A 12,159-nucleotide genomic window follows, 5' to 3' on the forward strand; every position below is an offset into this window, starting at 1 on the left:
AACTCAATTATTAACTTCATCATCAGTTTCTGTAAGATCCATGCATTCTCTTCAGCCATTATCCTCAGGGCGTCATGCTCGTCTTAGTGACATCACCAGCTCCTCTTTTTTCTCCTTTTCATATTCCTTCAGGGAGTTCCTCCCTCAGATTATCATCTTTTCTGGAATACATTTGATAGGGTTTTCTCAGAGGATACCTTCTTTCGAATACTTTCCGTGGTATGGTTACAACTGCTGGTGTTAAGCATGGCACAATCTCAGGTTTCCAACATATAGAAGGTAGGGGGGCGGGATTTCCTGTAGACGCATGTAACTGCTCCTCTATGTTCCCCCTTTGGTCGAATCCTCAACCACCTCTTCAATTGTCTCCACATCTTCATATTTTCTTTTGAAGAAGTGCTTCTTTGGAGTCCAGATCATCATCACCCCCCTCAGGGTGTCGGCTAATTTAACATGTTCATCTACACTCCAGGTCATGTAGTTGCACTGCCCATTCAGATTACAATAGACCCATCATCCCAAGTACTTCTAATGATTCTTTGTATATAGGAACTTCGTTCCTTCAGGTGCTACGATGCTGGCCTCTATGTATTTTCTGACATCTTCATCAGTCAACTCCTTGGGTCCAAACCCAGATTCGACATCAGTCATGATCTGCATTCATACTGCTTTCTTTGCCGTCTCCTTGTATTGGGCGATCTCTATCCTGATCCAAACATCACCATCAGCAGTATTGCTCCAAGAAACTTGAAGACGTTTGCCATCGACTGCAGAATCCATGAGAATATGGAAGCAAACCAACTGTCATTCGTAATGTTCTCTATCTCATCTTCCACCTTGTTATGTAGGTTCGTTAGCAACATTATGGCAAAAGTCAAGGTCTCATTCTCGTCATCATGAGAAGGTATGAATGTGCAACATGATGGCCCGATGTTGGTGCAAACTCCTCCTTCCATCGCTGTGATGATATCAAGGACATATCTGTTCTGCAGGGCCATTAGTCGTATGGCCCTCAGCTCTTCCTTGATAGCATTGAATCCCTTTTTGGTGGTGTTGATTGTCTGCAGAAGCTCCCATCGCGTAATCTGCAACCACTTGGCAGTGGCCATCGTCTGGATCCCAGGCATGAACATAGTCGTAAATATTGAAGCAGGCTTGCTGAACAATAAAGATTGAGATGTGTATTTGTACTGTGCAAACAGACTTCAAATTGCAGTAATTAATACTCCAAAACAATTTTTTTAAAGTCCCAAAACACTGTTAAGAAATATAGATGTAGCCATCCAATATGTGGGTAGTGATTTATTCTTTGTACAGCTGACACATGTTTCAACCAATCAGTCATTTTCAAGGCTGTTAATAGCATAATTATGACAAGTGTATCATCATTAACAAGAACAATGCATAATATACAATTGTTGGTGTGTGATCAGTTAAGACCACCCAAGCATAAGTTAAACATGAATGATGTACAGTTGTGTAAAATAAAATGGAAAAGAAAAATAATACAAATAATAAACATATGTACATTCAGTGAACAATGCATTATAATTAGCATCAAAATGGGTCTACATACCCATAATCAGATCAGGACATTCATGGAGGGTGAGAGCAGTTGTGGGGGAATAAGATGCAAACATCATTAGCACATAATCATAATTCAATTGCATTATGTTAGTGGGAATCTCTCTTTAATAGAATACTCCCTTGTCATAGAGTAATATTGCTGCTCTAGTTAGATCTAATCCAATTAATCCGAATAGTGATCAGTGAAAAGTTGCCATTATGCTACAACATTGGTGAGACCCATTACCAAACATTAGGTGTGCCTGAGGTGCATGTGAGAGGTCATGCAGAGAAATAGTCCAGAAAAACTCACCAAATAATTCTGGGGATGGATCCTAAAAGGTAAGACATGATATGACAAGTTGGGTTATTTGTATACATAATGAATCAAGGATTGATTTGGTTGTGGAGAACTATTTAGTTCTAACCAATTGGCTCTTAGAACAAGGGCACAACTTCTTACCCTTGCTGTTTGTTCGTCAGATTCCTCTGGAGGATTCAGTAGATTGATTCATAGTAAAATGAAGCCTCTTTCACATATAATACAATAATGTAATTTAGTGAATGGGACAATGCCTTTTCTATCACCTCAAGGTGCGGCATGGCGGCCTGCCTGTATCAGAGGTTCCATTATATTAAGCAGGTCCCAATACCTAGAATAGCAAGATAGAAGGGAAATCAGTTGGCCCTGATGCTATATCCATGGTGGTTCAATCAGTAATAATCACAATTGAAAGGATCATACCTGGTGTTCTTTGTCACGGGGAAAATCCCAAGTAGAATCCGGCAGAAAAAGATTGCGCTCAGTCAGTCGTGTCCTATTAATGGCTCGCCATCGCATCTGACGTCATGCGTAAATGTGTGATGTAACGCGCATGCGCACTGACGCGCAATGACATCACACAAATGCATAGGCAAGCGCTGTCGTCGGATTGGGCAATACCGGGATGTTATGTTGATAAGTGTTGCATTCATTGGTTGATTTAATTTGCAGTGCAAAGCTAATATAGCTTAATGAAGGCAATGTAATAGTGTTGATTACAAAATAGTAACTTGAAAAGAGAAGAGGTAAAAATTGAGAACTGTCACAAAAAGTGATCCTGGGATTATAAAATAACGTTTGGATGTGAACTAATTATCAAAACTATATACTGGTTGTTAGTGATCTGGTGTATACTTGTAGAGGGGTAAACAGTATTTATGCAGTACATATGTATGCGCAATCCCAAGCCAATATTCTCATTGAATAAATAAGAGTTAAGGTCGATCATGCTTGTAACATGGAAAGTTAGACGGTCATGATCACCAGTACAGTATGATTAAAAACACTGCACAATCCCAAGCCTATATGCTTAAATAAAATATAAGAGTTAAGGTCGGTCGTGCTAGTATCATGGAAGGTTAAATGGTCATGATCACTAGTACAGTACGATCAAGCACTATACAATATCCTATGTGTTAATGTGAAGTGTGGAGTGAAGCTTGGATGTACCTCATCAAGGCATATACCAAGTTGCGGATTACAGTTAGCTGATTATCATGTCACACACAGATGGAGGATATATATCTCTTAGATCACAGGAAAACATACATTTCATTGTCCGTGTTCAAACCATATTGGACACATCGTAAATTGCAAATGCTTTTGGCTTCCAATTGCCTCAATTTGAGCTTCAAATCTCCTCCTGTTTTCCCAATTGATGCCTACTTTAGGCCAATACATTTTATATCATCAATATTGTCCATCTGATGGCACTCCTGCCAATGAGTGGCCAATGGCAGTAAGCGATCTTGCTTTCTAAGACTATTGAGGTGTTCTCGGATTCGGGTGTGTATCTGCCTGATAGTGCTGCCTACATATATCTTCAGGCAGACAGACACAATTGCATAGACCACAAACTTGGTCCTACAGTTGATAAAATCAGTGATCATTGTTTTGATGCCAAGCTGTGTAGTGAATTCTCTACAGTCCGAGTATGCATGCTTACACACAGTGCAAGTACCACATTTGTGGATTCCCTTCGTTGTTTTCAGCCATTCCGATCCTCTGGATTTGGAGTTGACAACATGTGAAGGGCAAAGTCTGTTTTTCAAGGTTTGTGCTCTCGTGTATACAAAGGATGGTTTGCCACTGAGAAAGGGCAGAATATCATGGTCTAATTTCAATAAGATCCCAGTGTCTTTGTACAATATTGTATAGCTTATGTGCATCAGTAGAGTATCATGTGATGATATCTACAGATTTCCTCGGTGTACATGCTACTCTGTTGGTACTGTCAAGTTTGAGCATATATATTCTTGGTTTACTGTCTGTTCTGATGCGTGCTTTAACTATGACATTGTCTGAGTATCCTCCTTCCCTGAATCTTTTAGAAATAAGTTTGCTCTCTTGTGAGAATGATTAATCAGTGCTGCAGTTACGACGTGCCTGATAGAATTCCCCAGCCGGGAGGTTTTAAATGGTCGATTTACGATGACAACTGTTGGCATGTAATGGGTGTCCAGTCATTTGGTCGACTACAAACTGGTCGACTGCAATTTGGTCGACGTCATTTGGTCGAAAACCAAATGGTCGAATTTTTTTTTTTTTATTTATATATGTGTTTTGTGGGTTTTCGTGTTAAAAAAAAAAAAAAGAAAAAAAAGGGGGTTGGGGGGGGGGGACCCCCCCAAAAAAAAAAAAAAGGGGTAAAAAAAAAAAAAAAAAAAAATTCGACCATTTGGTTTTCGACCAAATTGATTCGACCAGTTGTCCAGTCGACCAATTGATTTCGACCAAATGACTGGCAACCCATGTAATGTGCTGTTCACCTCAGTGGGTGTGCCGTATGTCATGGTTTCAATTTTCCCTTGTGAGATGTAGATGGTTAAATCTAGAAAATTGATAGATGTGATGTCACATTCACCAGTCAAATTGATCCCAAATGTGTTGTCATTAAGATATTTTTCGAAGCTGCCAAAATCGGCTGCAGTGCCTTTCCAGATTATCAGCACATCATCAATAAAACGTCTCCACAGTACTATATTCTCAAGGTATTTGCAGTCTTGTTGAACAACCTGTGTTCATAAGGAATGGAGTCATATGCTTCTATTGACTTGACTCAGAAGTAATTCTCTCTTCTGGTTCAATTGAGAAATTCAAATGATCTTTTTCTCAAATGGGCATCTACTTTTGGAAAATCTCCAATATTCAGGTCACTCTGAGGAATTACTAATGCTGGAACATGGATGAGCACCAATGAGCATACTCCAGGCCAATCCGTGGGCACTTCATGTAGACCATAGGCCTACAAGCCCAATATCAATCCATGAGGACAGCTGTCCCATCTCCCATCCAGGAAACATCAACTGTAGTTTTGCAGTCTTTGTTATCTCCCACAGGATTATTTCTGTGTCTTCAGAAGCACAATGTCACATTTGCCAATGGAATCACAACCATTGGACCTGATTCATCTGCTACCCATGTCAGTAGTTTGGCATGTTTAGCCCCTGACTTCAAACATCCATTGTTCACTCTCTGCACCTCTTGCACATATTCTGACTTCAGTAGATGAGCTGCACAGGACATCAGTCCTCCTTTCCATCCCTTCTTGGACTTCACTCATCAAAGACTAAGCTTGAGTTTGTTCCCAACATCCAGGCAATCCAGTTATTTCTGTTACATCAAGAAAATACATTATTTTCATGTCTTCAATGGCTTCCTCTTCCTGTCCTGCTGCAGGATTCACAAGCATCTTGATTTCCCATTTAGGTTCCTTTTCCATCTTTGTAGTCTTGATATAGTCATCTTGGAATGGAAATGACCATTTCGATCTCCATCGTAAAGTGGCCCAACTTCCCTGAAATTGTCCTCTGGTCATACATGCTGCAAGATGAATGAGGCACTTGGCATCATGTTCTAGGACTTCTCTGGAGATTAAAATTTGCGATGTATTCATGGCATAGGGGATGAGAGCGCAGATGTAGCAAATCTCCTTAGATATTTTTTCCCCTACTTCTCTCATGTGCTGGTACTACATGTTATTACACAAGTGTGCTGCATTATCTAGATAGGTATTTGTCCCCTCATTATCTTCCTCTGCATATCTCCTGTGTCTTTTAGAAGCCTTGTACCATTCATGAAGTATATCAAAGGGAGTTCCCATAGTAGGAAGAACCATAGCGACCTCTACCTTTGTGGAAGTACTAACGCGATAGAGACTATGGAAAATGAGTAACAGAAAGACAAAGAGAGAAATCGTGCAAGCATATATTATGCACAAAAACATAGGCATCCATTTCTCACACCATCCTGGTACTTGTTGCACTTGTTCATTCTCTAGAACCGTGCTTGCTTATACATTTCTCATCTTTAATACAATCATCAAATCATGTAAAATCTGCTCAATTATTGCGATGAGAAGCCTTCTTATCACTGGGCCATTTTTAGGATCCTGTAAAAAAGTGTGAATATCAACGTCTCTTCTGAAAAGAGCAGGATAAGCTTGAAGTTTAAACTCATAGGGCCTCATTACGAGTATGGAGGTAATGAAAAAATGAAGGCGGAATGGCATTACCGGCATTGTTAACGGGTCCGGGCCACTACCAGCTGACAAGCCGCCAATACCGCCAACACCCATACCGTGCCCCTTCTTACCGGCATGCATGTGTACACGCGCCCCTTCACGGCACCAATAACGGGATGCCGCTAACAGGAGGACATCACAAGTTACGCGGCATGCACTTACCGGCATCCTGAAGGCAGTAATTAGGGCCTGCATGACGGCAGCAATACAGGAATCACGGACCACCCATAAATAGCAACCTGCAGTGCAGGCAACTGCCACAGGTGCACACAATCACCACAGGTGGAGTCAATGGAGCCTGTCCCAGTACAAAAGGAGTACACCCACACACCACACCCCTTCCTACACCAAAATGATCCCACTAGCTGTTGCAATCATGGGGCTGGAGGATATGCCTATACTACTACAACAACAGCAACAACAACAACAACACCAACTACAACAACAGGCAACACAGAGGAGACACAGGAGGCGAAGGAGGGTGAGACAGGCCCAGCAAGTTCCACCAGTGCAGCCCATGGTACCACGTAGGCAGCCACCAATCCCTCAGACTCAGTCCATTCAACCTAACCCCTGAGCAGATCCACACCCTGTACCGGTTGGACCGGGACACCATCACCACCATAGTGGACATGATACACAACGACATTGTCAGCCTGATAGAAATCCGCACTTGCATCCCCCCTCTACTGAAGGTGGTATCTGTGCTCCACTTCCTGGCCACAGGCACCTACCAGCACACAGTGGGGCAGCTGCATGGCATATCACAACCACTCTTGTCCCGCATGCTGACCCAAGTGGTTGATTCCCTCCTGAAGCATGCAAGCATCCACCTTTCCCTACCACGGACTGGCTAGGAGCTCGCTGACACCAAAGTAGGCTTCCATACACTGGCAGACATGCCCAATTGCGTTGGTGCCCTCAACTGCACCCAAGTAGAATTGGTGGCCCCTCATGCCAATGAGGTGGTGTACTGCCATCGCAAGCAATACCACTCCATCAATGTGCAGATGGTATGTGACTCCAGAAAGATCATCACACATTGCTGCACCCGATATCCCAGATCTACACATGATGCCATGGTGCTGCGTAACTCCACCCTACCCCGCTACATGGAGCGACATGCTGGACGATGTGCCTGACTGCTCAGTAAATTGCCTGACTGGGCCATGGCAGTGCATTGGGGTTGTGAGGTGGGGGGGATGCATTCTCCACCTGGGTGGGATTGGAGGGGGCATACTCCACCTGGTTGGGATTGGGGGGGTGCATACTCCACCTGGCTAGGATTGGGCGGTGAGTGGACAATGCACTCAGAGCTAAACACTGTTGTCCTGAACATCCCAACCTGAACATGACACATCAATGCCATACATAAGACCAATGTCGCACATCAATGACAACATGCCAGATGCACAAGCAGGCCACCATGGGAATGTCAAGCAATGCATAACTAAACATGACTACAACTGTGCCAATGCCGCTGGTGTGATTAGGTAAAGAGTTGCATACACTGCAATAATGGGTGGCAAGACATCGTTCCGCATCCACTGTACATCCGCATCAGCATGCAAGTGAACACCCTGCATCATCTGTACAACGCAATCCACACTAGTAGACCATTGTGCAGTACACAATGCATCAAATGAACCTGAGTGCATACATCCAGGGACATGTGCATGTCAACACCAAATCACTGCAGCCATGGCTGTTAATCCTAAAGTTGTTAGCTCAGATTGACTCACACATACCTCTTTGTGCTCTCATGCAGGTGATGGAGGCTATCCCTTGAAGCCGTGGCTACTTACCCCTGTACGGAACCCACATAAGAGGAGTACAATCGGGTTCATACCCGTACCCGTGTTGTGATTGAGCAGACCATTGGTCTGTTGAAGGCACGGTTCCGCTGCTTAAGCAGATCTGGTGGAGCACTCCTTTATGGCCCTGAGAAGGTGGCAAAGATCACCATGGTCTGTGTCATGCTGCACAACATGTGCATCCAGAGAAACGTACCACTGCCACCTGACATTGACCTGCATGTACCGGGTGAGGATGATGATGGAGGAGAAGCAGCACCTCTGGCAGTACGTGATGCACAAGATGGCCATGCTGTACGCCACTCACTGATTGACGATTACTTCTGAACTACAGGGACATTGATGGTTATGTTTCAGTACTACACTGAGCACTGGGACCATGTGGACATGGACAGAGGGTGTGTGGGGAGTTGGGCACTGTGCGATGTCATGAATAGAAGAAACACACATGAAATGAACAATGTCCGGCCATGAAATGATTTTGAACACAACAGGTGTATTAAGAAAAAAAAACAACATAGTGCTTCCCCCCTCCACCACTCACACACCCTTCTGCTTGCCCACAAAACACCCAAACACCCCATACCCCACAAAAACACCCCATACCTCCTCAAACAACCCATACGCCCCAATAAACACCCCCTTAATCCCCTCAACACCACCAACACCACCTCCCCCTTCAGCCATTGTCATCCCAGACACAATGTGGTAGGACCGGCTATTTCCAGACTTTTTTTGTGTCGGCGGCAGCATTTCTTTCTGCCTTGCACTGCGCCTCGTTATCCGCACAGGGCTTGAGGGAGTTGAGCTTGCAGGTGTGGTCAATGGGGTGGAGGTGGATGAGTTTTGCACCACTGGTGCAGGTTGTTGGTGCTGCAGGTGTTCCAGCATCCTGTTTAGGACCTGTTTGACTGCCCTCAAACTGTCACGTATGATTATGGCACTCGAATTGATGGCCGCAATGGTTCCAGCATTCGCCTCCCGGATCTCACGCCGTGTTTCCTCACCCTTGGCCACATACTGTTGCACCAGTTCAATCATTTAGTCCTGGCGGGCCTCTACCCTCGACAAGCGTGACTCCATGTCAGTGGGGGTTGTGGAGGTGGTGGGTGCTGCGGATGGGTGGGCCATTGTAGGGCTGGCCTCTGAGGTGCTTGTCAGATGCAGACTCCGCTATTGAACCGCTGGTTCCTGTATGGGCCAGTGAAAAAGGTCTTATTTGCCCTTCCTCTGCCCATTGCTACATCCCTCGCAGTCGGAGAGGGCCGGAGCCCTTCTCCTCCCCTCTACAGCAGCAGCACCATCATCTCGCGTGGAGGAGAGCACAGTTTTAACGTGTTACCATGTTGGATTGGGAGAGCGCTCTCCCAATCCAACATGGCAGCGAGTAACAGCATTGCAGCTGACCTGGGTTGCTGGGCAACCAAAGTGCAAAATGGCATTAGTCAGGCAGAGACACGGAAAACACGACGACGGTTTAGCACGGGACGAATAGTGTTAAGGTAAGCTTGCACGGGGGGCTCAAAAATGAAGGGGTCTGGTTTATCTCGCCCACGTGGTAACACGTGGAGCCTTTCATAAACTAAATTGGAAAAACATATAATTGTAATACGAGAGCGAAAACAAGGAGTTTTAAAACTGTCAATAAAGTTGGGAGGAACAAACAAAAATAGGACGTGAATACCCGTATTCTTTTCAAACACCACTTCTTTTAACTTTGTAGATGGACCTGGGATTTAACCCGTGAAATTATTTTGAACGACATAAAGAATACTAGTAGCGAACAGCACAATTAGGCAAGGTTATGTGTCCAGTATATGTTACCATAACAAACGGGTTTTGATGGATTTTTACTTCATACATGGAATATTTATGATAATGAACAGAATTTAACAACATGTTATTTTTTCTGTGTTTTAATTCATTAATTCATATTTATTTTTTCCTTATTGATCTTTTTTCTCTTTTACACTTAACACTCCTACCCTTTGACCCCTCCTCAAAAATGGCCAATCTTTTCTTTTCTTTCATGAAAATTATCTTAAATTTCTGAATGTTTGAATGTTCTTTTATGACATTTAATGACTCTTATATGACGTTAATATGGGGAAATAATGTTATGTGTTTAAATATTGAAAAATATAATTTTCTTGTTACTCTAACAGCCCTGATTTGAAAAAGATGAGCAAGTCATCGAAACACGTGTAATCACATAGGGCACGAGAAAACCTTGGAATGAACCACAAGTGGAGTTTTTTCTGAACACTGAAAAGGGGGATATTTGTCATTCTTTTCGGTAATATGTGAGCGCATGGGACTAAGTCTATGTAGCAACCCAATAAGTATCTAATCTTCTTATTCCACCGTAACCAAAGAATGATAATTCCCAGCAGAACAAACTCTATAATCCGCTACCTGAGGTTGAAACAAATAATCAGATTCCACTTAAACCACTGACAGGTAATACTGCTTCGCACCTAAAAGGGACTTTAATAAATGCCCGATCTTTAGTGGCTCATGCCACAGAGATGGCTGACCTTATACAAGCAGAAAAACTAGATTTTCTAGCAATCACTGAATCTTGGCTGCATCCTGCAGCTGGTCTGCCCTCATGCTCACAGTCCCTGAGGACTACACAATACTCAGAGCAGACAGAACAGAGGCTCGCGGAGGAAGTATAGCTCTAAGAGCCAAGACCAACCTTGCCATGAGACTAGCCCCTTCCTCTGATGTTAAATCTTGCAAATCCCTGACTGCTAAACTACCTATCTCTGGATCCAAAACACTAACCATCAATCTAATATACAGGCCCCCAGGCCCCATCTGGTCGTTTGAGGAGAACCTAACTTCCATTATCTCCGATAACCTAAAAAATACTTCATAAATACTCTTGCTAGGGGATTTCAATTTAGGGCTTAAAGACCCTAAAGACCAAAGACCAACAAGCAGCTACCATAGCTGGTGCTCTCACCGAATTAGGCTGACGTTTAGGCATAACTCTGATGTTTCAATGTGTATTTCTAAAGTTTGTTTTTGGCCTACTGAAATGCACTGTAAGTCTTTTCACTAACTACTAAAATATCTATAAGAAGTGTTAATTTGAATTTCAGTCCAATTTAAATCTGTATCATCCACTGGTAGTTGCTTTATCGTGCTTCTTTTTCGTAATTGATCGAGTCTTCTTACCTTGCTTCTGGATCAGCAACGGTGGGAGGGCGGGTCTCACCTTTGTAGGCTTTTACCTCACCTAACTGAAGCTAAGCTCATATCCCTTGGACTTTCTGAAGGGGTTATATTCTCAATGCAAAAGGGAACATTGAATCATGGCTCATGCCACTTTCTACTAAAGTTTTCAATGAGAACTGGGTCTCTAATTTATAACTTAGGTACCGATAATAATTGACTTGCGTTGATTGTTGAATTGTCATCTTCTGTTTCTGTATTCTGAGACCAACCCCCCTTGCACTTGACTTGATCTGAAATGCGAGAAATGCTAGAGGTCATACATGTCAAATAGTCATGCATCTCATCACCTAAAGTTCTAGCTACACTCTGGGCATCACTATTTCTTCTAGATGGAGGAGTGAGGGGCATTGCCATTCAACACCCTGTCACTAGTTCATGCGGTATGAGGTGGTGATCTGATACTGGCTTATTTCGAGTGGCATATAGCGCTAGGGGTAGGCAATACAGACATCCCTTCTTCAAAGTCAATTTAATCTTGACAATCCTTTCTTTGAGGAGGCCTTTGAGCCTCTCACATATCCTGTCTGATTGCAGGTGATAAGCAGACAAAAACCTGTGCTTTATATTCAATAGAAGCCCTATTTGTTCAAATAGCTCATTAACAAAATGTAGCCCATTGTCCGATCTCAGCACTTCACACACACACCACACCTCAGGAAAACTTTGCACACTAAAAACTTTGCTGCACAAGTGGCATCAGGGATTGCACCTGTCTTGATCCACCTAGAGAAGGGATACTCCACCACTAATAGATACCTATATCCATTACATACTGTTAGGGAGAATTCTCTGTTTAGGCTGAATTTCCTAACCTAGTGAGTCCCCCAGCAGCTTTGCTGGATTTCTGGAGTTTGTTTTTTTCCATCCTGCCAAGAGTGAGACTCTTTTTCTCCCACTCTTGGACATGAATGTGTGTAATTCCTTTGAATGTCAATGTGTTCCATGGGCTATGGGGTCTTTTACTCCAT

This window comes from Ambystoma mexicanum, chromosome 2q (assembly GCF_040938575.1).
Source record: "Ambystoma mexicanum isolate Mex_15411 chromosome 2q, UKY_AmexF1_1, whole genome shotgun sequence".
NCBI classification, from domain to species: Eukaryota; Metazoa; Chordata; class Amphibia; order Caudata; family Ambystomatidae; genus Ambystoma; species Ambystoma mexicanum.